Here is a 27,496-nt window from a genome sequence, read left to right as displayed (position 1 = left end):
ATTTTTAACGTAGATCACATTGCTGCCCATTGTGTTGAACTGTCATCGTGATTCTATTCGAGAGCAATACCACAGGAGAAATGCTGCCACAGGCCTCCTGTATCCGTTGTTTCAGGTGCCCCACATCCTGGATCTTCACGGATCACACCACAGCCCACGGCATGTCAATAACTCAATAATGAATAAAGCTATGTTAAAAATGAGCCCGTCATTGTTTTTCTTGTGTGATTCTCTATGTGTTTGATGTGTCACATGACCCCCTTCTCATTGAAAAAGTTGAATCCAAAATGGCAGCTTTGCAGATGGGCATCAACCAGCTTAAAATGTTTCCCCCCTCCCATGCCACCAATAGTAAAGTGATATCAGCAACCACTGCCATTGTTATCAGGGTCTATTCATACTTATGGCCCACCCTGTGAGTGTGTGTGTGTGTGTGTGTGTGTATATATACACACATACATATACACACAGTGGTACCTTGGTTTAACAGTAACTTGGATTAAGAGCATTTTGCAAGAAGAGCTTACAGTTTTTCAAAATTCTAACTTGGTGTAAGAGCATTGCTTTGGTTTAAGAGCTCCCTGTACTGGGTGGGAGGGGGAGTGGGGGAGGGGCATGGCCTGCATAGCGGGGTCTACAGCCCTGTACTCTGACCCAGGAAGTCTCCCTCAGCTTCCAAATCATAGCAGATCAGGCTGGGGCTTGCATCGGGGGACAGGACTGGGGAGGTAATCTTGCAATAGCTGTAACCCCTCTCTCCCCGGACAGAGATTTCTGAATTTATGTGACCACAAATGTCTTGCTCATATATAATATATAATATGCCTGCACTCACACTCAGTTATACACACTGCTGATATATTCCTTCACTCACACTCAGCTATAGACACTGCTGCTATAATATGCCTGCACTCACACTCAGCTATACACACTGCTGCTATAATGTACCTGCACTCACACTCCGCTATACACACTGCTGCTATAATGTGTCTGCACTTACAATAAGATATACACACTGCTGCTATAATGTGCCTGCACTTACACTCAGCTATACACACTGCTGCTATAATGTGCCTGCACTTACACTCAGCTATACCTACGCTGCTATAATCTGCCTGCACTTACACTGAGCTATACACACTTCTGTATAGAGAAGTTTCTGTCACTGTCCTTCTGCAACTCTTTGTGATTCTCACATCCTGATTGCTGAACACACCCCTTCCCCATTGCTGTCATGTGACCACACAGACCTCTGACAGCAGCCCTGCTTCTCTATTCTATCCTGTTGTACTACGCTACTGCATTATGGGGATCTGCAGCTCCATCCTGTATCTACAAACTGCTGCTGTGTTATCAGGGTTATACAGTTACTATACATTATACTCCACATGCTGCTATACTGTACAGTAACTTATATATGACATATCCAGCTGCTGTGTTATCAGGGTTATACAGTTACTATACATTATACTCCACATGCTGCTATACTGTACAGTAACTTATATATCACATATCCAGCTGCTGTGTTATCAGGGTTATACAGTTACTATATATTATATACCACATGCTGCTATACTGTTCAGTAACTTATATATCACATATCCAGCTGCTGTGTTATCAGGGTTATACAGTTACTATATATTATACACCACATGCTGATTGTTATACTGTACAGTAACTTATATATCACATATCCAGCTGCTGTGTTATCAGGGTTATACAGTTACTATACATTATACACCACATGCTGATTGCTATACTGTACAGTAACTTATATATCACATATCCAGCTGCTGTGTTATCAGGGTTATACAGTTACTATACATTATACACCACATGCTGCTATACTATACAGTAACTTATATATCACATATCCAGATGCTGTGTTATCAGGGTTATACAGTTACTATACATTATACACCACATGCTGCTATACTGTACAGTAACTTATAATATCACATATCCAGCTGTTTCTCATTGTTTATTTCATCTGTTCTACATGTTATTCCGAAAAAAAAACAACATTATTTTGGGGTGTGGAACCAATTGTCTGCATATCAGTTATTTCTTATGGGAAAACGTAAATTACTCACCGGTAATTGTTTTTCTGTGAGCCCATGACAGCACCCCTGGAGAGCGTCCTTCCCCTTCCCAAAAGACAGGAAACAGCCGCCAAGGATGAAAGCTTTAAAAGGGGCAGGACCGACCCCAAACTCCAGTTCACAACAAGTTTTCAGGAATCTAGAATAAAACAGAGCTCTGCTCTCCAGCAGAGAAAACACTTTCCCCTCCACGGAGAAAAATCTTTTTCCATCTGCCCTTGTTTGGGCTGAAAAAAATGAAAAAAATGAAAAAAGAAGCTAAGGTTTAATTTTATCTTCATTTCTCCTTACTTCTTATAACTCTTATTCCCTCTTTCCAATTTGTACGATTTCAATTTATAATACATTATATATCTCTCTTTCTGGGTGGGTATTATGAGGGGTGCTGTCATGGGCTCACAGAAAAACAATTACCGGTGAGTAATTTACGTTTTCCCTATTCGCCCTATGACAGCACCCCTGGAGACTAGAATAGGCTTTCTTATTAGGGAGGGACTACAGCCTGAAGCACCTTTCTCCCAAAGGAAAGGTCTTCTGACCCTGGAAGCTGCAGTCTATAATGCTTAAAAAAGGTGTGTGGTGAGCTCCAGGTGGCTGCTCTACAGATCTGAGATATTGATGCTGCTGCTCTTTCTGCCCAAGATGTCGAGATTGCCCTGGTTGAATGAGCCCCAAAAGCCCTTGGAGGGGCTAATCCTGACGAGGAGTATGCTAAGCTAATGGCCTCCTTAATCCATCTAGCTACCGATCTAGAGGAGGCAGCCTGACCTCTATTCTTTCCCTGAAATAGAAGGAGTAACCTCTGAGATTTCCTCCAATCCTTAGTTTTTTCCAGGTAGAATAAGAGACAACGTCTTACATCCAGATTGTGGAATCTACGTTCTCCCTCATTCTTTGGATCGGGACAGAAGGAGGGTAGAATTACCTGCTGCGATCGGTGGAAATCTGTAACCACCTTGGGTAAAAAAGCTGGATCAGGAGATAAAATGATTCTATCCTCTAGTACCGTCATATAAGGATGGATAATAGACAGGGCTGAAATCTCTCCTACCCTCCTAGCCGTAGTTATAGCTAATAAAAAGGCAAGTTTTAGGGATAGATTTTTCTCTGAAAGCTCCTCTAAAGGTTCAAAAGGAGGGAGGGCCAGGGCCGACAACACTATATTTAGATCCCATGGAGGGATGTTTGATCTTACTGTGGGTCTGAGTCTGTCTGATGCTTTTATAAATCTTTTTATCCATTGGTGGTCTGCAATACGAAAGTCAAACAGAGCGCTTAAAGCTGAAATTTGTACCTTTAGGGTACTGGTGCTTAGCCCTAATTCTAGACCCTTTTGTAGAAATTCTAGAATCTTGGTTATGTCAGGTGGATTGAGGACATTAATCGGAGATCCCATAAACCTACAAAAAACTTTCCACGTCCTTAGGTAGATCTGTGAAGTAACTTTCTTTCTGCTAGCTAAGAGTGTATCAATAACTGATGGGGACAGACCTCTATCCATCATTAGTTGCCTCTCAACAGCCAGGCCGTCAGATGAAGATGCTGCGATGTGGGATGCAGAACTGGGCCCTGGAATAGGAGATCCTGGGTCTCTGGAAGAACCCATGGCCTGGCTATTGAGAGTTTCCTCAGCCAGGAAAACCATACCCTTCTTGGCCAAAAGGGAGCAATGACTATTATAAGGGCCCTGTCTGTCCTCACCTTTCTTAGCATTCTGGGAAGCATACGTATGGGGGGAAAGGCATATAGTAGATCTCTGCTCCAATCCTGAGCAAATGCGTCCACTCCTGACGGCATCTCTACTGGATTCAGAGAGTAGAATCTCTGAACTTGACGATTGGCTCTGTTGGCAAACAGGTCTATCACTGGATTCCCCCATAATTCCGTGATCTGTCTGAACACTGTCCGACTGAGGCACCATTCTGACTGATTCAGAGAGACTCTGCTCAGATAGTCTGCGGTCACGTTCTCTGAACCCTTCAGGTGGAGGGCCGATAGGGAAAGAATCTTCTGTTCTACCAACCTGAAAATGAAGTGAGACACTTTCATGAGCTTGTCTGATCTCGTCCCCCCCTGATGGTTGAGGTAAGCCACTACTGTGGAGTTGTCCGTCAGTATTCTTACATGTTTCCCTTCTATCTTTCCTAAACTGCCTAACAGGGCAAAAAACACTGCTCTTAGTTCCCTGACATTTTGTGGATCTTCTGCCTCCCTGGGATTCCATTTTCCCTGCAACAGAAGGGCCTCCGCATGGGCTCCCCACCCTCCTGGGCTGGCATCTGTCGTGATCTGGAAGATCTCCTCCTTTTCCCAGAGGACACCTCTGGATAGATTCTGGGGATCCAACCACCACTCCAGCGACCTCAAAACCTGTGGAGATAGGGAGAACTGCATCTCCAGGGAAGACCTGTGTTTGTCCCAAACCTCCAGAATTTGAGCCTGGAGCCTCCTGGAGTGGTATTGGGCCCAACAAACCCCTGGAATGGCTGAGGTCATTAACCCCAGAACCGACATTGCTTGTCTGATGGTGCAGGAGCCCCTTCTCTTTAATTCCATCACCCGTGATACTAGGTTTGAGACTTTCTGCGGGGGGAGAAAAGACGTCTGGACTATTGAATTGAGGCTGATCCCTAGGAAGGAACATATCTGACTTGGTACTAGACAAGATTTCTCTAGATTTACTTCTAGACCTAGTTTGGCTAAAATTTCCTGTACCAGTAGTCCCTGTTGAGTCAGTATCTCTACTGAAGGGCCTATGATCAAAAAATCGTCCAGATACGGGACTATCAGCACATCCCTCTCCCTTATGTGGGCCATTACCTCTGAAATAATCTTTGTAAAGGCTCTGGGAGCCTGACAAAGCCCGAAAGGGAGGGCCTGGAACTGATAGTGACGTATCTCCTTTTGGATTCGGACTGCCACTCTTAAGTATTTCTGATGACTCTGAAAAATTGGAACATGATAATATGCATCTCTCAGGTCCAGTGTCATCATAAAACAGTCCTTCGAGAGATTCAGGATGGTTGATTGAATCGTTTCCATCCTGAACCTCTCGTAGCATAAATGCTGATTTAGGTCTTTCAGATTTATAATAGTTCGGAACGTTCCATTGGGTTTCTTTACTAAAAATAGGGTTGAGTAGAAACCCTTCCCTATCTCTGACTGAGGGACTGGGACTAGTACCTTTTTTAGGAGAAGAGACTGGATCTCTAATTCCAGAGCTGACTGCTTTTGAGGATCCCTGTTGAGATCTGTAATGACAAAACGACCACCTGGGAGAGACGACATCTTTAGTTTTAGACCAACATTTATTGAATCTAACACCCATCTGCTGCTGCTTATCTTTTCCCATTCTGGGTGAAATAGGGTCAAGCGTCCCCCCACAGGTGGCCTGGCGTCATTGCTTGTCATCTTTTTTACTTGTCGCATTTTTGGGAAACAAAAAATTTTTGCTTTTCCCCTGTGCTTTCCAGTTTTTCCCCCTAGATGAGGAAGATTGGGCTCCCCCCCTACCCTTGCCACGAAAGGGCCGTTTAGCCGGAGGAGGCCCAACTGAAGGGAACCCCTTCTTCCTGTCAGATGCCTTCTCCAAGACAGTGTCCAGGGCTGGGCCAAAGAGAAATTGACCTTGACATGGCATAGCACAGAGGCGTGATTTGGAGGCCATGTCCCCTTTCCAGTCCTTAATCCATAAAGCCCTACGGGCTGAATTAGAGAAAGCCGTGGATTTTGCTATAAGTCTGAGTGCGTCATCAGATGCATCTGACATAAAGTCTAAGGCATTAGCAAGAGATGGGAGAGACTTAATTAATTCATCTCTAGGAGTACCATCTTTAATACTAGACTCAAGGTCAGTTAACCACATCTTTACTGACCTAGCAACCGAAGTAGTAGCTGCAACAGGCTTAAATAAAGCCGCTGTCGCCTCCCAACTCTTTCTAAGAAACCCATCAGCCTTTTTATCCATTGGGTCTCTCAACACTCCAGTATCCTCAAATGGAAGGAAGGCCCCTTTACAAATTTTTGCTACTGCTGGATCCACCATAGGGGGCCTGTCCCAATATTCCGTTTCTATCTCATCAAACGGATACTTTCGTTTGAGGGTTCTGGGAACAAAGAACTTCCGGTCTGGCTTATTCCACTCCCTCTGGATTAAGTCCTTAATATTCTTATGTAATGGAAATACTTTCTTTTTCCTAGGAGCCAGACCCTCAAACATTTTGTCCTGTACAGACAGTTGTTCCTTGAATTCCTCCACTTTCATAGTATTTCTAACAGCCTTGACTAAAGCGTCCACACTGTCAATAGGGAACAACGCTTTTCCAGCAGAATCCTCCTCAGAATCAGAAGACTCCCTGTATTCCCCCTCCTCCTCATCCTCAATCTGGATAGGCTCCTGAGGAGACATAGGACCAGAGGGAGACAGCGCAGAAACCTCTAGCTGAGAGGTAGAGGTAGAAGGCTTGTCAGATGAAATGGAGGATCTGATCTCATTCTTAATGAGGGTTCTGCAAGGAATTAAGAATTTGTCAGAAAAAAACCATTCGGGGTAATAATAAAAAACTCCGAACAAAGAACCCCCTAAAAAATACATTCTTACTTAACAGTAGCCATGAAAGATGGAGCTTCTTCCTGCATGACTTTAGTAATGCATGTATTACAGAGGTTCTTGGAATATGATGATTGTAATTTCTTCCTACACATGGCACATTCTTTTTTAGCTTTAGGTCTTTTGGAACCTTCCTCAAATACATATGAAAACCATTATAGGGGGAATAAACCATGTTGGGGTACAACCCCTCTCACCCGACCATCACAGTCACCTCCGACCCGGTCTCTTGGGATTCAGTGTGCTCTGGTTCTTCCATGCTGCAGAATCAGCAGAAGGGGCAGTATACACGGGAAAAACTTCCACTCTGCCTGGTCCTGGAACTGGCTGGCGTCCCGTCCGAGGAGCACACACCTCTGTCTAGGCCTCCTGTTCCTTTTAAAGGGAGCTTTTTTGCCCCCTCCCTCTCCACTTCCGGTGGAGGTTCGGAGCACGGCCCCTCGCCTACCCCTCCCACTAACGGAGCCCGCCCGGAGGTTTCGGTATCGTACCTGGCTGATCCGCCGCCTCCCTGTCCCCTCCAGGAAAGGCCGCCGTTTGCGTCTAGGCCGCACCGGAAGTCGTCAGACGTCCCGCGGAAGTGACGTCACACGCCAGCCGGGATGCACGACAGACCCCGGAAGCGCTCCTATAGGAGCGCTCGTACCTGACACCAGGCTGCCGCCCTGGGAGGCCCAGGAAAGGACGCCCGGACAGACCGGCACTCACCGCATCTCCCTGCTGACATCCGCGCGAGAGGTGAGGGTGAACAGGAGGCCCGACGGACCGGGACAATCCAGACTGGCCGGCGGCTTCCCCCAGAAGAGTTACGCCAGGCACAGGTAACCCGTTGTCCTGAGGACTAATCATAGGGACCGGGCGCCTCAGTTCTCATTCCTCGGCGATCCTTCCTGGGAGAGTGAGACTGTAGTCTCACTCTCCCTCTTCCTAGAAGACAGGAAACAGAACTGGAGTTTGGGGTCGGTCCTGCCCCTTTTAAAGCTTTCATCCTTGGCGGCTGTTTCCTGTCTTTTGGGAAGGGGAAGGACGCTCTCCAGGGGTGCTGTCATAGGGCGAATAGGGAAAATTTGCTTTGGCTTAAGAGTGGATTTGGATTACAAGCACAAATTATGTTCGCAATCCAAGGCACCACTGTATATAATAATACCTCGGTGTTCAAAAGTTTCTGAATTTGAATTATTCAGTATTCAAATGAAAATTTACCCAGAAGTAACGTTTGGAATTCGAACTTTACTCGGTATCTGAACATTGCAAGTGTGGATGGTGGGTTGTACCTGGTGAGTTTAGCAGTGGTGAGGCTTGTATAAGACTGCTGGAATGCATATACAGTACAGTAGTAGTACAGGCAGTGCACCACCATCTCCCATCCTGTACTGTATAAGATTGCTGGAATGCATATACAGTACAGTAGTAGTACAGGCAGTGCACCACCATCTCCCATCCAGTACTGTATAAGATTGCTGGAGTGCATATACAGCACAGTAGTAGTACAGGCAGTGCACCACCATCTCCCATCCTGTACTGTATAAGATTGCTGGAGGCATATACAGTACAGTAGTAGTACAGGCAGTGCACCGCCATCTCCCATCCTGTACTGTATAAGATTGCTGGAGGCATATACAGTACAGTAGTAGTACAGGCAGTGCACCACCATCTCCCATCCAGTACTGTATAAGATTGCTGGAGTGCATATACAGCACAGTAGTAGTACAGGCAGTGCACCACCATCTCCCATCCTGTACTGTATAAGATTGCTGGAGGCATATACAGTACAGTAGTAGTACAGGCAGTGCACCGCCATCTCCCATCCTGTACTGTGTAAGATTGCTGGAGTGCATATACAGTACAGTAGTAGTACAGGCAGTGCACCACCATCTCCCATCCTGTACTGTATAAGATTGCTGGAGGCATATACAGCACAGTAGTAGTACAGTAGCAGTGTCCCAGAGTAGGTGTGGCTGCTGTGTTTTCTTGCCCACCTATAGTCAGGTATTTCTGTGTAGGACTCTGGGTGAATTGTATCTGCATTCTGCCTGTATCTTCTATTAATACCAATGATTTCTATTTCTGCTGCACTGCTTATTTTATGCCACTAACCAATCAGTGAGCTGGGTGCCTCAAGTGATTTGGCCAATCACTGTCCAGTATCAAAGCTTTTCTATTGTGTTCTGCCCAATCAGGGATGAGTTTATTCCCCTGAGGAGATGGAGTCCTGAGAGGATTTCTGTGAGGGAGCTGCTGTCATGGCTCCCCAGCTAAAGACCCCAAACCAAGGAGTGTGTTATTTCTCTAAAAACAACCTCATCTTATGTTTCGCTACAGGCCTACTGAGGAGACTTAGGTGAAAAAGGACTGAAGGGACCACCTCTACTTACACTGGGCGGCTGCTATGTTCTCTCTCCTGACAACCAATGCAGGACTACTAGTCAGTGACTAGGTAAGCAGATAAAGCAAAGACTCCACTGCAATTCGCTAGGTTTCCCTAAGGGGCCCCCCAGCGGCTAGCTTCACCCATAACCTGGGACCTACATTTCCTGCTCTATGTCACTATGTGCTCATAGACAGCAAACAGATGGAAGATTTATACCCATGGGTGCAGGTACTCTCTCCCAGAGCCCACAGCTCAGTACCTCAGGGCCTAAGTAGAGGCCCCCAATAATCCTATAGTAACCCTCAGTGCACCCCTCTCTCCTCTCTAAGCTACAGGATTCAAAGACTTTCCTATTTAATAAATTATTCAAGCATTATTCCTCCAGGGAGAAACTGTGTCCAAATCTACAGATACCCAGCTCAGGGATTGGGAAAAAAAAAAAAAAAAAAAAAAAAAAATTTTATATATATATATATATATATATATATATATATATATATATATATATATAGTGTATGTGTGTGTATATATATATATATATATATATATAACATTTTCAAGATGAACGCACTGCTATACAGGTGTAGGTAATGAAAGCAAGCAGGGACTTGACAAAACAGACCCTCCAACTTCAATATGTATCAGGGATCTTGCAGCACTCCAAGAAACGTGTTATTATTCCGTACATGGCAAATTCTCATGCAACCTTTCCGCTCCTCAGTGGAGCCTTTCTCAAGCACACATACACAGCTCTGCTCCACACACATCACACACAGCTCTGCTGCATATACATCACTTCATCCAGAAGCGAAATTAGGGGGGGGGAGGCTCCTGGGCCCACACTGGCAGGGGCCCACTGAAGTCCCAGATGGTTAATGCTGTCTGTGGAAGATATTTCAGACACCCTTAATACGTCCTGCTCCTGGGGGCCCCACTCAGTCACCTGATGCTGCCCCTGGCCGGGGATGTTCTGCTCACTCCTCTCATGTTGCACGGCAGATGTAGCTCCTCCCCCTCAGCTACACACTGCTCTGCATAAGGCTGTGTATGAGGAGGGGAGGAGGGGCAGCCATGTGAGGAGAGGAGCCCAGGGATCCTGCAACTGGATGGCTGCCAGGTGTATGGCTGACTGAAGAGGAGCAGCAGCAGCTGACAGAGTTATCATCATTATTGTGTCTTTCAGGCTGCTGTGTGCTGTAAGTTGTATTGGGCAGACTGAGGGGAAGTACAGAGCTCCCCCCTCCTGATGCTGGAGCCTGGACATCTCTGTACAGGCAGCAGCTTCACTGAACTTGTTTTAAGTTTATTCATTTTCTGGCAATACGTTTGCCCCCCTCCCCTGTGCAGAGCTTGGTGCAGCATGGTTGTTGTTTTTATTATCTACCCCCTAAACAGCAACATACAATATGTCCCATCTGTGCCCCAACAGTGTCATCTCCAGTGTGTTATCTCCCCTCCCCCACCCAGAATGCCTGCAGTCTTTTACCTTCCCTTAGGCTATGCTCACACTACGTAAGTTCCATGGAAATCACGGCCGTTGTTTTACAGGGGGAGCCATCTATAAGGAAGGAATACGGGGGAGCCATCTATACGGGGGGGGGGGGGGGATACAGGGTGGAACCATCTATAAGGGGGGAATACGGGGGAGCCATCTATACGGGGGGGATACAGGGGGGAGCCATCTATAAGGGGGTAATACGGAGGAGCCATCTATAAGGGAGGTATACAGGGGGAGCCATCTATAAGGGGGGAATACAGGGGGGAGCCATCTATAAGGGGGGAATACGGGGGAGCCAACTATAGGGGGGATACAGGGAGGAGCCATCTATAAGGGGGTAATACGGAGGAGCCATCTATACGGGAGGGATACAGGGGGAGCCATCTATAAGGGGGGAATACAGGGGAGCCAACTATAGGGGGGGATACAGGGGGGAGCCATCTATAAGGGGGTAATACAGGGGAGCCATCTATAAGGGGGGAATACGGGGGAGCCGTCTATAGGGGGGGATACAGGAGGGAGCCATCTATAAGGGGGGATACAAGGGAAGCCATCTATAGGGGGGGATACAGGGGGGAGCCATCTATAAGGGGGGAATACAGCGGAGCCATCTATAGGGGGGGATACGGGGGGAAGCAATCTATAAGGGGGGGATATAGGAGGGAGCCATCTATAGGGGGGGATACAGGAGGGAGCCATCTATAAGGGGGGATACAAGGGAAGCCATCTATAGGGGGGGATACAGGGGGGAGCCATCTATAAGGGGGGAATACAGAGAAGCCATCTATAGAGGGGATACGGGGGGAAGCAATCTATAAGGGGGGAATATGGGGGAGCCATCTATAGGGGGGGATACAGGGGGGAGCCATCTATAAGGGGGGAATACGGGGGAGCCATCTATAAGGGGGGGTACAGGGGGGAGCCATCTATAAGGGGGGAATAGAGGGGGAGCCATCTGTATGGGGGGAATAGATGGGGAGCCATCTATAAGGGGGGAATACAGGGGGAGCCATCTGTACGGGGGGAATACAGGGGGAGCCATCTATAAGGGGGGAATACAGGGGGAGCCATCTGTACGGGGGGAATACAGGGGGAGCCATCTGTACGGGGGGAATACAGGGGGAGCAATCTATACGGGTGGATACAGGGGGAGCCATCTATACGGGGAGATACAGGGGGAGCCATCTATACGGGGGGATACAGGGGGAGCCATCTATAACGGGTGGATACAGGGGGAGCCATCTATAAGGGGGGGATACAGGGGGAGCCATCTATACGGGGGGATACAGGGGGAGCCATCTATAAGGGGGTAATACAGATGTGCAGTTTGTAGAGAGATGAGGATGCTGACAGAGTGAGGAGCCTAATATGTCTGTCTGGCAGATTCTGTGGATCCGTGGCTCGTGGAGCTATCTATACGGGGGGATACAGGGGGAGCCATCTATACGGGGGGATACAGGGGGAGCCATCTATAACGGGTGGATACAGGGGGAGCTATCTATAAGGGGGGGATACAGGGGGAGCCATCTATACGGGGGAATACAGGGGGAGCCATCTATAAGGGGGGGATACAGGGGGAGCCATCTATACGGGGGGATACAGGGGGAGCGTTCTATAAGGGGGAAATACAGATGTGCAGTTTGTAGAGAGATGAGGATGGTGACAGAATGAGGAGCCTAATATGTCTGTCTGGCAGATTCTGTGGATTCGTGGCTCGTGGAGCAATCTATAAGGGGGGATACAGGGGGAGCCATCTATAAGGGGGGGATACAGGGGGAGCCATCTATACGGGGGGATACAGGGGGAGCCATCTATACGGGGGGATACAGGGGGAGCCATCTATAAGGGGGGATACAGGGGGAGCCATCTATAAGGGGGGGATACAGGGGGAGACATCTATAAGGGGGTAATATAGGGGGGATACAGGGGGAGACATCTATAAGGGGGTAATACAGGGGGGAGCCATCTATAAGGGGGTAATACAGGGGGAGCTATCTATAAGGGGCCAATACAGGTGTGCAGTTTGTAGAGAGATGAGGATGGTGACAGAGTGAGGAGTCTAATATGTCTGTCTGGCAGAGTCTGTGGATTCGTGGCTCGGAGAAGCTCTCATAACAGCCCAGGGCAGATGGAGAAGAAGATGAAAAGGGAAGAACTCCGATCAGAGAAGACGTTTCCTGTGAGTCACTTGATGTAACTGCACTGTAATGGATTTGGTGTATAGAACCTGTGTAGAGCTGGGTACCTCTATATGACTGGATGAGGTGATAGTGATATGTGTACAGTGGATTAGTCAGTATGCGGTGGTAATATTTGTTGCTTGTTATCTGGCATATATATAGAGAAGGGCAAAACAACATGTCTCATATAGACAGAGGGGTAACAACATGACTATTATATTATATACACTCACCGGACACTTTATTAGGCACACCATGCTAGTAACGGGTGGTCTTCTGCTGCCCATCTGCCTCAAAGTTCGACGTACTGTGCATTCAGAGATGCTCTTCTGCCTACCTTGGTTGTAACACTTGGCTATTTGAGTCACTGTTGCCTTTCTATTAGCTGGAACCAGTCTGCCCATTCTCTGCCCACAGATCTGCCGCTCATTGGATGTTTTTTCTTTTTCGGACCATTCTCTGTAAACCCTAGAGATGGTTGTGCGTGAAAATCCCAGTAGATCAGCAGTTTCTGAGATACTCAGACCAGCCCTTCTGGCACCAACAACCATGCCACGTTCAAAGGCCTCACATCACCTTTCTCCCCCATACTGATGCTCGGTTTGAACTGCAGGAGATTGTCTTGACCATGTCTACATGCCTAAATGCACCATGTGATTGGCTGATTAGAAATTAAAGCGTAACCGTCATTTCAGGGTCATTTTTTTGAAAACATTAAATATCAACAGTTCAAGCGATTTTAAGAAACTCTGTAATAGGTTTTATGTACTGAAAGAGTTAACTTCTGGACTAAAAAGCAATCTCCCAGCCCCACCCTCACTGCAAAAGAAGCAGGATTTCTGTGTCCATTATGTGACTATGGAGAGGGGAGGGGCTGTTAGGAGTGACTGAGCACGGAGGATTTCTGCAAAGCACAACACTCTCTAATCTTCTCTCAGTAAGTTCAAAGATAAGCACTGACCTTTCTGAAACCTGAATCCAGCGTTTTAGATGCCCAGAGAGTCTACAAACAGCTGACCTTCATGTCACCTCTTCCTGCTCCCTCATCTCCCTCAGCCCCTCCCCCCTTCATAGGCTTACAATGGAGAGAGCAGAGCCCGTCTTCACTGGCTTCTCTGTAATGAAGACGATTTGCCTGATAATGCACAGATAAGAAGTCGGGGGGAGGCAGGGAGATTGCTTCTTGAGTACAGAAGGAGGCTTTTTTGGCTGATGAAACCTATTACAGAGTTTCTTAAAAACGCTTAGACTACTGATTTCTGCAATAAAAAAAAAACATGACAGTTAGGGTGGTATTACACGGAAAGATAATCGGCCGAATTGGCCCGATTCGGCCGATTATCGCTCCGTGTAATAAATGCAACGATCAGCCGATGACAACGATCAGCCGATGACAACGATCATCGGCTGATCGTTGATATAGGTTAGAACCTATTTTTGTCAGGCGCCGACCGCTCACCACTGCGTGTAATAGCGGTGCGTGGCCGGCGACTAACTGTATACATTACCTATCCATTCCAGGGCTGCTCCTGCCGTCCGCTTCTCCCAGGGTCCCGCGCGCACTCTAGCTTCACAGCGGCCTGTCAGCTGGTAGGCCGCTCAGCCAATCACAGGCCGCTGCGGTCACGGCCTGTGATTGGCTGAGCGGCCTACCAGCTGACAGGCCGCTGTGACGCTAGAGCGCGCGCGGGACCCCGGGAGAAGCGGACGGCAGGAGCAGCCCTGGAACGTGGATGGGTAATGTATGCCAGTTTAGCAATGGCTGCAAAGACATCGGTAACGATGTCCTTGCAGCTCTTGTCAAACGATTATCGGGCCGTGTAATAGGCCCAGTAAACGAGCAACGATCTAGCAGATCGCTGCTCGTTTACAGGTATTATCGTGCCCTGCTCGGCCCGTGTAATACCACCCTCACACTTTAAGTGGTAACGTGCAGTTGGGCAGGTGTACCTAATAAAGTGGCCGGTGAGTGTATAAGCCATGTTGTTTACCTGTGTATTGTATTATACAGTATACATACAGGGAAACAACATGGTTCTCATATATAATAGTCATGTTGTTGCCCCTCTGTATATATGAGACATGTTGCACTGGTGTGACAATAAATCCTGCAGATTGCTGTTGTAAGTGCCGTCTGCATTGCGTTTTTTGGATACTTTGAAGCCAACCTGGTCTGGTTTGGTGAGGCATGCACGCACGGTTATTTTTTGTTTTTGTGCTGCTGTTGTGAATTAAAGTTTATGTTAACAATAATTAGTATTTTTTATCGTAAGTAATTGTACTGGCTAGGGGCGGGGTTGCAAAGACGGGGTTTTTGATGGCGGCGGCCGCGGGGTGGGGGTGGGGGGCAATTCGCACCTCTGCCCAGGGGCTCATAATGCTGTTAAGACGGCCCTACTCTGCGGCGCTGAAGATGATCCGGCCGGGACTGCAGTACCAGAGCCTGGATGATCTTTTCAGAGACCGGCCGCTCCGTGGTCTCTTACATAGTATGAACATAGCATTAGAACATCTCCCATGCAGAATATGGGAGATGCTCTGTCAGTGAATGCATCTAGGAAATAAAGGTCTTGTCTTACCGATGAAGTGACGTATCCATGCCACATATGAATTTGTATACTTATCAAGAATGGACTTTAATATCTGAACAAGCTTATTATTAACGTTTCATTATACACTAACACTTTGGGTGTTTTTGAGTTGGACTTGCTATATTGCTACCACTGAAATTGGGAATGTATGGGGTTAACTGATGTAATTATCCCAGTAACCTACAACACATGATGGACACTTTTGAGAACCAATGACCACTATGTAAGATTTTTTGTACACCTGTATATAAACCCACTGTTATGGTCACACACCGCGCTTGGAGATGGCGAAGATTGTTCGCTGAAATGTTGCTCCTTGGTATTTTGTGTGCTGCACTGATTTGTTAAAGATTTGATGGAATAAAACACCGCTTTTTTCACGTTATACCTGAGTGCTGTGGACTATCTACTAGGAGATAGATAGATAGATAAATATAGGAGATAGATAGATAGATAGATATAGGAGATAGATAGATAGATATAGGAGATAGATAGATAGATAGATAGATAGATAGATAGATAGATAGATAGATAGATAGATAGGAGATTAGGAGATAGATAGATAGATAGATAGATAGATAGATAGATAGATAGATAGATAGATAGATGATTAGGAGATAGATAGATAGATAGATAGAAGAAATATAGAAAGATAGGAGATAGATAGATAGATAGGAGATAGATAGATAGGAGATAGATAGGAGATATGGTGCGTTTACACGTAACGATAATTGGCCCGATCGTACGATTAACGATGTCGGAGTAACAATTTTTTTTTCATAGCGAGCAGCGTTTAGACGGTACGATATATCGTACGGAAAATTCGTTGTGCAATTGTTTTGCGAACGCTTAAGCCTATCTCACACATTGGTTAAATCGGCGAACGACTGTTCACACGGAACGATTCGCGAATTTTTTGCGAACGGCGATTTGATAACATGTTGAAAGATCAAAATGCGCGATGTATCGTTCGTCGTATCATCGTTCGCTGCGTTTACACGTACGATTATCGTTCGAATTCGATCGTTATCGCGCAAATTCGTACGTTAATCGTTACGTGTAAACGCACCGATAGATAGATAGGAGATAGATAGATATAGATAGAAGATAGATAGATAGATAGATAGATAGGGGTTACAGACTGGCCCCAAATCTGGAGAAACTACCCATTCCGAAGGTAGGGGTTGACACCGGTCCTTCTCCAAAGGAAAAAAAAAACACCAGCCCAGGGACCAGGACTCATCAGACCGCACGGGATCCGCACGGACGTGTGAACTGGGCCCAGCTTCCCCTCCGTGGTTCCGGGTTGGATCCGATCTTCTGCAGGATTAGTCACACTATAGTCCTGCAGAAGATCGGATCATACCAGGAACCACGGAGGGGAAGCGGGGCCAGTTCACCCGTCCTTACGGATCCCGTCTGATGAGTCCTGGTCCCTGGGATGCTGTTCCTTTTTTCCTTTGGAGAAGGACCGGTGCCAACCCCTACCTTCGGAATGACCGTGATGCAGGTGCCAAGACAGCATAATAACAGAAAATGTTTTATTACGTATCTCTTTAAAGAACATTCTATGGCATATATCCTAGTGGCGTTTCCCAAGACATTCGATGAACCAATCTTCTCCTTGCCAGATGCTTATCTTGTGTTCGGATTTAATACCTACCTTACATTGGATTTTCAAGTTGTTCTAAGAATATATTCACACAATGCGTTTTGCATTGCACAAATATTGCACTGAGATTGCACAAGATGGTGCCTGAAAAAAGGATCGTCTGGATTCAATTACCACCAATGGACTGTTTCGTCCCTTACTATGATGGACACAATTCTATACCAATCACCGAGTGATGTGAAATGTGATTGACAACTGTATAGACCAATTATTTAGCACTATTCACATATATAATGATGTCATGAAGTTCACTGTTTGCACTTGAAAATGGCGGGTGTACCGCCGAAACGTGTCTTGCTGTGTTGCACCATGTCATTTTTTCTTTTGAATAAATTGGAAGTTTTTCACTTTATTGGAGTGCCATGGATCATCACTACTATCTACACAGAAGGTTCCTGGTCTGAACTACTGGCACCCAAGCGTGTTTTCTGTTGTGCCACTCAACATCCCTTGATAGATAGATAGGAGATAGATAGATAGATAGATAGATAGCCTTGTATGGTAGCCTTGTCTACCATACCAGAACCAGTCAGACCCCCAGACCGTCCTATACATCAAGCTTATTACAAGGTATACAGACCCCCTATGACATCCTTTATAATCAGCAGTTGGAACATCCAAAGTCTGAACGCCTCAGCCTTTGGATGTAAAGTAAACAATCCGGACTTCACCCAGAGTCTGGAAAACCGTGACATCCAAATCCTCCTAGAAACCTGGACTAAAGCAGAGAGTGAGTCCCTGGTGCCCACTGGATACAGGGAAATCTTCCCGGCCCTGAAAAACAAAACCACTAAACTAGGCCGCTGTTCAGGAGGAATACTAGTGTGGTACAAAGCAGAGTTCCATGAGCAGATCAGACCGGTGAAGCGAGGAGACAGCCACATCTGGATCAGAATAGACCGCTCCATCCTCACCTCCCTCTCTGACATCTACCTATGTGCTGCCTACATACCACCCCCAGAATCCCCTTACTACAACCCTGAAACCTTCGAAATCCTGCAAAAGGAAGCCGCCGACTATCAAACCCGCCGCAAAGTCCTCATAATTGGAGATCTCAATGCCAGAACAGGTAGGGAAAGAGACTACCTGACTGCAGACGGAAACATCTATGTATATGGGGCAGAGACTGGATATGATAGCTCAGTACACATGGAGAGGAACAGCTATGACAGCACAGTGAACAAGAGTGGCAAAAAATTGTTGAATCTCTGCCGAAGTTTGGGGCTCCACATCCTCAATGGTCGCACCAAGGGAGACTCCCTAGGAAGGACTACCTTAAACTCCCATGTGGGCAGCAGTGTAGTGGACTACGCCATCACAGACATGGACTATTCAGACATTGGGGCCTTCATAGTCAATCCACAATCACACCTGTCGGACCATAACCAGATAGTCCTTTATATGAAGTCCACAAACAAACCACCGGGACAAAAACCCCATCAGGTCGGACTTTTCCCACTACATCCATCCTACAAGTGGTCCAAGATGTCGGCTCCCAAGTATAAAGAGATACACACTGAACCACAAACCCAAGGGATGCTCAACAACTTTAACAACAAGGTGTACCAGAGTAACCCACAAGGAGTAGACCAAGCGGTAAGGGACCTTAATAATATATTCTACACCATGGCAGAAATGGCTGACCTGCAAAAGAGTAGCCACAAGAAGGCAATAGAAAAAAAGGGTTAGTCTTACTGGTAAGACGTTTTCTCCGAAGTCTTCACGACGGCACCACAGGAGTTAACTCGTACCCTAGGGACAGGAAAAACACACACGAGAGGTTAAAAGCCCCTCCCCTTCCACTTCCACCAGTGTAATTTTAACCATTTCTGGCACCACGTGAGTGTAATATCACACAGTATAGGGAGGGATGCTGGTGCCGTCGTGAAGACTTCGGAGAAAACGTCTTACCAGTAAGACTAACCCTTTTTTCTCTCCTTATCTTCACGACGGCACCACAGGAAAATACCAACCATTCCTTAGGGCGGGACCACAGCTTGAAGAACCTTCCTACCGAAGGCGAGATCCTCATTACGCTGTAGCTGCAGTCTGTAATGCCTTGTAAACGTATGTGGAGACGACCATGTGGCAGCTCGACAGATTTGGTCTATTGATGCGCATGCTCTCTCAGCCCATGTGGTGGATACTGCCCTGGTGGAGTGAGCTCTTATTTGTAGAGGACATGGTATCTTCTGTATGTTATATGTCTCTTCTATTGTCTTTTTTATCCAACGGGATAATACACATTTTGAAACCTTCTTCCCCTTATTAGGACCGTGAAATTGTATGAATAGTGCCTGATCCTTCCTCCAGGAACTACAGGCTTGTAGATAATTCATAATTGATCTTTTTACGTCCAGAGAGTGAAATTTCTTCTCAAGATCATTTTTGGGGTTTGTGCAAAAGGACGGAAGAATTATTTCTTGTGAGCAATGGAAGGATGATACAACTTTTGGTAAGAATTTCGGATCTGTTTTTAGCACAATCCGATCCTCCTGTATAACAAAATACGGCTCTTGTATTGTAAGCGCCTGCATCTCCCCCACTCTTCTGGCAGAAACAATCGCCACCAAAAATGCAGTCTTGAAGGAGATCAATCTTATGTTGGCCTCCTCCATAGGTTCGAATGGGGGCCTAGATAATCCTTCCAGGACGACGTTTAAGTCCAGTGGGGGGTGTAAGTCCTTAATAGTGGGATTCTGTCTAGTAGCACTTCTTAAGAATCTTTTTATCCATCTATGTTCCGCAATATTATAATCATATATGGAAGACAAAGCTGCTACCTGTACCTTCAATGTAGCTGGTTTTAGTCCTTTTTCTAAACCAGCCTGTAGAAAATATTTACTACTTCTGGGCACCATGATGAGAAAACCTTCCAAACTTTAAGATATATTTTTGAGGTGACCTGTTTTCTGCTTTTTTGTAAGGTATTTATTACCTCTTCTGAGAGGCCTTTACTCCTGAGCATTGTCCTCTCAGGATCCATGCTGACATTTTTAAGGATAGTAGATCTGGATGGTAAAATGGACCTTGGTAAAGTAGATCCGGTATTTTGGGGAGAAGAATTGGAGGTTCCAAGGCCAGGGTCTGAAGTAGCCCGAACCATGCTCTCCTGGGCCAGTAAGGAACTAGAAGGATCGTTATTGTTCCCTCTGCTTGAATCTTTTGTAAGGTCTTCGGAATTAAGGGTATTGGAGGAAACCCGTAGGCCAGGGAGAAGTCCCAAGTTTGGGAGAGAGCATCTATCGTCTCCGGTCCATCCTTCGGATCTAGAGAGAAGAAAGCCCTTACCTTCCTTTTCTGTCTTGTGGCAAAAAGGTCGATCTGAGGTTGCCCCCATTTGTGGACTAACATGTCGAAGACCTCTTGTTTTAGACACCATTCGCCTGGATGTATGGTGTGTCGGCTCAGGTAATCTGCATGTACATTTTCTGTCCCCTTGAGATGTGTTGCTGAGATGGACAGGACATTTTTCTCCGGCCAGCAAAATATTTTGTCCGATATTTGTCTCAGTGAATTTTGCTTGGCGCTTCCCTGATGTCTTAAATGTGCCACTGCTGTTACATTGTCTGACAGAACATGAACGTGAGATTGATTTAGAATACTCACGGCCTGTTGTAATGATATCCAAACCGCCATGAGCTCCCTGAAATTGGAGGACCTTCCTGCAATGTCCTTTGTCCATTTCCCCTGGAAGAGCTGAGAGTCTACTCGTGCTCCCCATCCTGTCTGACTGGCGTCTGTTGATAGGATCTTCCTGGGTGCTGGATTCCAATGGACTCCTTTCTCTAGATTTTCCGGTACCAACCACCAGCTGAGGGAGCGTTGAACCTGGGGAGACAGAGAAAACTTTTTTCCCAAACCAGACTTACGTTTGTTCCAAGTGGATAAAATCTGGTTCTGTAGTAATCTTGAATGAGCCTGACTCCATGGGATTGCTGGGATACAGGCCGTCATAGAACCAAGAACAGACATCGCTTCTCTGATACTGCAGGTTGGTTTTGCTCTGAAGAATCTAATCTTCTGGATTAGAGCTTGTCTTTTTCCTGTAGGGAGAAAAGACATCTGTCTATTGGAGTTTAGGAGTATTCCTAAAAATACCTTTTGAGCCCCCGGTGTGAGGTCTGATTTTTGAAGATTGATCAGCCAGCCCAATGATCTGAGTAGATCGGCCGTGGTTTCCAGATCCTGGAGTAGTTTCTGTGAGGATTCTGAAATAAGGAGCAAATCATCAAGATAGGCAACAATGCTTACACCCTGTATATGGAGAAAGGACTCCCCCATAACTGGCCCTCCCCCATAACAGCAGAAAAGATGCGAGGAGCAGAGGAGATCCCAAAGGGAAGAGCTCTGAATTGGAAGTGTTGTACTTTACCCTGTATTCGTACTGCAAATCTCAGGAACCTCTGAGATTCCGGATGTATAGGTATATGGTAGTATGCGTCGGTTAAGTCGATGGAAGCCATCACTGCATCTTTTTTTATCAGAGGAGTGGTGGACTTGATTGATTCCATCTTGAAGCGTTTGTATTTTACAAACTTGTTGACTGGTTTCAGGTTGATTATCAATCTGTAAGTGCCATTTGGTTTGGGTACCAAAAAAAGACTTGAATAATGTCCTGTCCCTAGTTCCGTCACTGGGACGGGCATAACTACATTTGATGAGATCAGTTTCTTCACTGATTTTATTAGCTCTTTTTGTAGTATTGAGGAAGATTGTCGAGAAATTAGAAACCGTCTGGGGGGAGGGGCTATAAATTCTATTTTGTGGCCCTGACTGATTATGTCCAATATCCAGGGATTTTGTGTTACGTTTGACCAGGCTTCTCGATACCTGGTCAATCTCCCCCCTACCGGACCGGTGTCATTGTTTGTCCTGGGATTTGGGGGTGTAAAAAATATTCTTTTTATTTCCCCCTTTTGGATAGCTCCAGCGGCCTCCTTTCCCTTTCCCTCTATAACTCTCCTGAGTTTTAGGGCGTTTATACTGCTGTTCTTTCTTCTTTTGTGCTTTCACCTCCGGAAGAGCTTTGTTTTTATCTACTGATTTTTCGACAATCTTTTCTAGTACTGACCCGAATACATATTTCCCCCCGAAGGGAATACCACATAATTTTGATCTAGAGATACTATCTCCAGACCAATTCTTCATCCACAATGCCCTTCTTGTTGCATTGGTTAGGGCCCCGTCTTTCGCGGCTACCCGTACCGCATCTGCTGTGGAGTCTGACAGAAAGGCTGCAGCGTCTCTAAGAACAGGGAGGGAATCAATTATTTGTTCTCTAGAAGTCTCCTTATTCCTGAGGTGTTCCTCCAACTGGTCTACCCATACGTACATAGCTCTAGCAACGCAAGTTGCTGCAATATTGTTTTTTAGGGAATATGAGACTGTCTCCCATGATTTCCTGAGAAGACTTTCCGCCTTTCGATCCATTGGATCTTTTAATTGAGAGGAATCTTCAAATTGTAGGCGAGATTTCTTGGCAGCTTTTGCTACCTGAGCGTCTATTTTGGGTATCTCACCCCAATTCTCTAAATCTTCCTTTTTAAAGGGAAGGCGTCTCCTCATCTCTCCTGATATTGTTAGTCTTCTCTCTGGCTCTTGCCATTCATCAGTGATGAGTGTTTGTAATGTCTCATGAACCGGGAAGGTTAGCTTTTCCTTCACTTTTAGTCCTGCAAAGAATTTATCTTTTGCGGCTAATTCCTCCTGTACTTCCTCTACTGCTAAAGTCTGTCGAACAGCACGTATCAGATTATCCGTGCGTTCTGAAGAGAAGTAATATTTCTTTGTTTCAGAGTGAGAAGGTTCTCCCTCTGAAATTATTTCTACTGAATCTGAAATCTGACCAGATTCGTATTCAGATTCTGAAGATGCCTGCCTGCGTCTTTTGGATCTGTCCGAGAATATGGATACACTTCCCTCTCCCAATCCTGATCCTGTCACAGATGGTACGATTAAGGGATTGGGTGGAGTTAGGAAGGTTGGTAGGTTAGCTGGAGGGTTAACTGTTTGAGGGGTTGTCACAGAAGCTGCTGAATGCCCAGGAGGTTCTATGGGAGTAGGGAGAGGTGGAGGCTGATCTATGGACTCCCCTGACCCAGGGACAATGGGAGCAGGTGGTAAAGCTGTTTCTGCTGTCCGAGCTGCCTTTATTTCATCCCTCATCATTTCTCTAATATCAGCAAGAAATGAAGTTCTGTCCTTTTTAATGATATCATTCACACAGGCAGAACATATATTTTTCCGCCATGAAGAAGAGAGCTTAGCATTGCAATTTATACATCTCCTCACAGGAGTGGATCTTGGTTTGTCCTTTTTCCCTCCAGTCTCTTTTTCCTAAACAGAGCATATAATAATCATCATTATAAAGATCTGTTTAGGTATCAATACAACCAGGTGTATGACTATTTTGAGGGAGACCTGGGTGGATTATGGATGGAAGTGCATGCATCTACCACCGCAGTCTCGGTCTCCCCCCTTGTGTGGCTGCCGCAGAGGCACACTTACCGCCTGAGGCGGCTGAGAGGGCTTGTCAGGTGTGGTGGACGAGGATCCTTCCATGCTGCTGTACAGACCTCAGACCAGCTTGTGCAGACCTCAGACCAGCCTGTATAAACTTCGCCCAGTTTGTACAGACCTCAGACCAGCTTGCACAGACCTCAGACCAGCTTGCACAGTCTCACCTGCTATTTGAGGATGCCGCTATCGCAGCGAGACCGGAAGTGACGACCCTTCCGGTGTGACGTCGGAGCTCACGTCTCACGCGAGATTTCGCTCCAGGCCCGGTATCCAGCTGCCGCACGCGCGACTCCCACCGGAAGTAGGCCGCACACGAGGGAGAGAAGCGTACCGTCAAGCTCTGTAGGACGCTGAAATCTCTCTCCCTCCCCATGGGTGTGCAGGGTCACTATTATACGGGAGCCTCCGCGGATGGACCCGAGTGCCCTTCGTCACGGGATAAGAAGACGTGGACCCCAGGTCTTCTCCCATACCTCAGGATATCGTATCCCACCAGCCGCCCTCAGGAAGGAAGGAGGCGGACCTCGATCGATCCGCTGGCAAGGTACTCTTTCTTTTCTTTTTTAGAGGGGATCTCCTCATCTCTACGACGGATCCCCACCTCTCGTGCCTGCCCTGTTGGGACAGGAAAAACACTGGTGGAAGTGGAAGGGGAGGGGCTTTTAACCTCTCGTGTGTGTTTTTCCTGTCCCTAGGGTACGAGTTAACTCCTGTGGTGCCGTCATGAAGATGAGGAGAGAAAAAAACCTAGCGCTTGGTTTGATAAGGAGTGCAGAGATGTACGGAAGACCCTAAGATCGGCCTCAAATAAAAAGCACAGAGACCCCAACAACACCAAACTGCGGGAGGCCTATGACACAACACAAAGGCAATACAAAACCCTTCTCAGAAGGAAAAAACAGGAGTATACCTTAACTAAGCTCACCCAGCTCCAAGACGCCCTCCAAGAAAACTCCTTCTGGGAACTATGGAACCACCTGGGCACAAAGGGGAAGGAAAGCACCCTCCACATTCAGAGCGGCAACATCTGGCTCCAATATTTCAGAGACCTCTATGGAGACATCCCGAAAGAGGAACGGAACCCGGACCAAGAACAAATTATATCAAAACTGAAGAGCATGGAGGAGATACTGAAGGACTTCCAAAACCCTCTGGACTCACCTATAACACTGCAGGAGATTTCAGAGAGACTATCCACTATAAAGTGTAAGAAAGCCAGCGGTACTGGCGGCATCCCACCCGAAATGATCAAGTACAGCCCACCAACAATACAGGCGGCCATAGCAAAACTGTACAACATTGTGCTGAGCTCTGGCTACTTCCCTCGTGCCTGGAACCAAGGTGTCATAACCCCAATATACAAGAGCGGGGACAGGTACGACCCGGCCAACTATCGGGGGTATGTGTCAGCAGCAACCTGGGGAAACTCTTCAACAACATCCTGGACCAGAGAATCCTCAACTTCCTCACCCAGCACAATGTCCTCAGCAAAAGCCAAGCAGGATTCATGCCAAACCACCGCACCACGGACCATGTCTATACTCTGCACCGCCTCATCCAGAGCCACGTCCACAACACAAAGAAAGGAAAAATATACGCCTGTTTTGTGGACTTCAAAAAGGCTTTCGATTCGGTGTGGCACCCAGGATTGCTTCTAAAATTGCTGGAGAGTGGAATAGGGGGAAAGACCTATGATGTCATCAAAAGTTCCTACACTGGGAACCAATGCTGCGTGAAGGTAAATGGGAAGAGAACGGCTTATTTCCAGCAGAGCCGAGGAGTCAGGCAGGGCTGCTGCCTCAGCCCAACACTCTTCAACATTTATATCAATGAGCTGGCAATAGCCCTGGAGTCCTCCTCAACACCAGGTCTCACCCTCCATGACACCGAGGTGAAATTCCTTCTGTATGCGCATGACCTTCTCCTTCTCTCACCATCTGAGAAAGGTCTCCAAGACCAGCTAGCCATCCTGGAGAAGTTCAGCACCACATGGGCTCTACCCATCAACCTAAAAAAGACCAACACTATGGTGTTCCAGAGAAGGAAAACAAAGTCAGCCGGGTCCCCCACCTTCACGCTACACAACCAGCCCCTTACAGCCACCAGCAGCTACACCTACCTCGGCCTAATAATAGAACAGACGGGGAGCTTCAAATCTGCCATCGAGATGCTGAGAGACAAAGCCTGCAAAACCTTCTACACCATCAGAAGACAATTCTACCACCTTAAGCCACCTGTCAGGGTTTGGCTTAAAATCTTTGACTCCATTATTGCACCAATCCTCCTGTATGGCAGTGAGGTCTGGGGTCCTCACACTTACCCCGACTGGTCAAAATGGGATTCCAGCCCAACGGAAATCTTCCATCTGGAGTTCTGTAAGAATCTCCTCCAGGTCCATCGGAGCACCTCCAACTGTGCCTGTAGAGCAGAGCTGGGCAGATTGCCCCTACACCTAACTATCCAGAAGAGGGCGCTGTCATTCTGGGGCCACCTACATGGTAGTAGTGAAGGTTCCTACCACCATAAAGCCTTGCTAAACTAAGGGGCCCCAGGCAAAACAGTGCCACAAAACACACCCTCTGGAACCCAGCCCAACCAGACAATCCCCCCATACCAGCTCACAAAAGCCGGGATCAGGAAAACAATAACCAGGAGACAAGAAGAATACATCCAAGAATGGAGGGAGGAGGTCAGAGCATCCCAGAAGCTGGCCGTGTACCAGAGCCTGCAGAGGGAGTATAGACTGGCCCCATATCTGGAGGAACTTCCCAACCCCAGAGACCGGAAAACCCTGAGCCGCTACAGGCTGAGCGCCCACAACCTGGCCGTCGAAACCAGGCGGCACCGACAGATGTACATCCCCAGGGAGAGCAGACTGTGCCAGCAATGCGACCAGGAGGCCGTGGAGGATGAGGCCCACTTCCTGCTACACTGCTCCAAATACTCAGCAGTGAGGGACACTCACTGTAGGAGACTCTCCAATGTCCTCCCAGGCTTCTCCACTATGGAGGAGGAAGAGAAACTACCCATCCTGCTGGGGGAAAAAGAGACCACAGCGACTATAGCGGCACAATACGTCACTGTCTGCCATAGACTGAGAGGAGCGTGGTACGTCATGGACTCCAATACCCCAACCCCGATAGGTCATGGACTCTGATACCCCGACCCTGAATGTATCCCCCCCCCCAACCATGATGCATCATGAACCCCTGTACACCGACCCCGGGTGAATCCCATTTCCTCAACCCCCTATTCTCCACATGCTTTGGTTATGCTAATGTATAACTTGGACCTGCCAATAAAGCTTTTTTGATTTGATTAGATAGATAGATAGGAGATAGATAGATAGCAGATAGATAGGAGATAGATAGATAGATAGGAGATAGATAGATAGGAGATAGATAGATAGATAGATAGATAGATAGATAGATAGATAGATATAGGAGGAGATAGGAGATAGATAGATAGATAGGAGATAGATAGATAGATAGATAGATAGATAGATAGATAGGAGATAGATAGATAGATAGATAGATAGATAGATAGATAGATAGATAGATAGGAGATAGATAGAGAGATAGGAGATAGATAGGAGATAGATAGATAGATAGATAGATAGATAGATAGATAGATAGATAGCAGATAGATAGGAGATAGATAGATAGATAGATAGATAGATAGATAGATAGATAGATAGATATAGGAGGAGATAGGTAGTGGTGCCGTTTCAGCTATGTTTTTCTAACCTTAGATAACCCTTTTCATTTTTACATGGTTCTATATGGGAAATGTAGAAGCCTCTATAACTTCCCTCACTCCTTATTCACTACTGCAGTGGTATATAGCCTTTGTTATTCAGAAAACATTGTCATCTGCCAAGGATCCCTATGGGTAACATAATCAGTTGGGGGCCCGATGAGCCTCACTCACCCCCCAAGGCTGAACCCCTAG

At 46.6% G+C, this 27,496-nt stretch overlaps 1 protein-coding gene across 1 annotated transcript in view; it reads left to right on the top strand.

The window, feature by feature from the left end:
- The window catches only part of LOC138786842 (zinc finger protein 850-like), a 96,059-nt gene that overhangs the window by 32,038 nt on the left and 36,525 nt on the right, over window positions 1–27,496 (top strand). The window lies entirely within an intron of this gene.

Source organism: Dendropsophus ebraccatus, chromosome 3 (genome assembly GCF_027789765.1).
Source record: "Dendropsophus ebraccatus isolate aDenEbr1 chromosome 3, aDenEbr1.pat, whole genome shotgun sequence".
Taxonomy (NCBI): Eukaryota; Metazoa; Chordata; class Amphibia; order Anura; family Hylidae; genus Dendropsophus; species Dendropsophus ebraccatus.
Note: the sequence above shows the minus strand (reverse complement) of the source record. Positions and strands in the feature narration are given on the sequence as shown.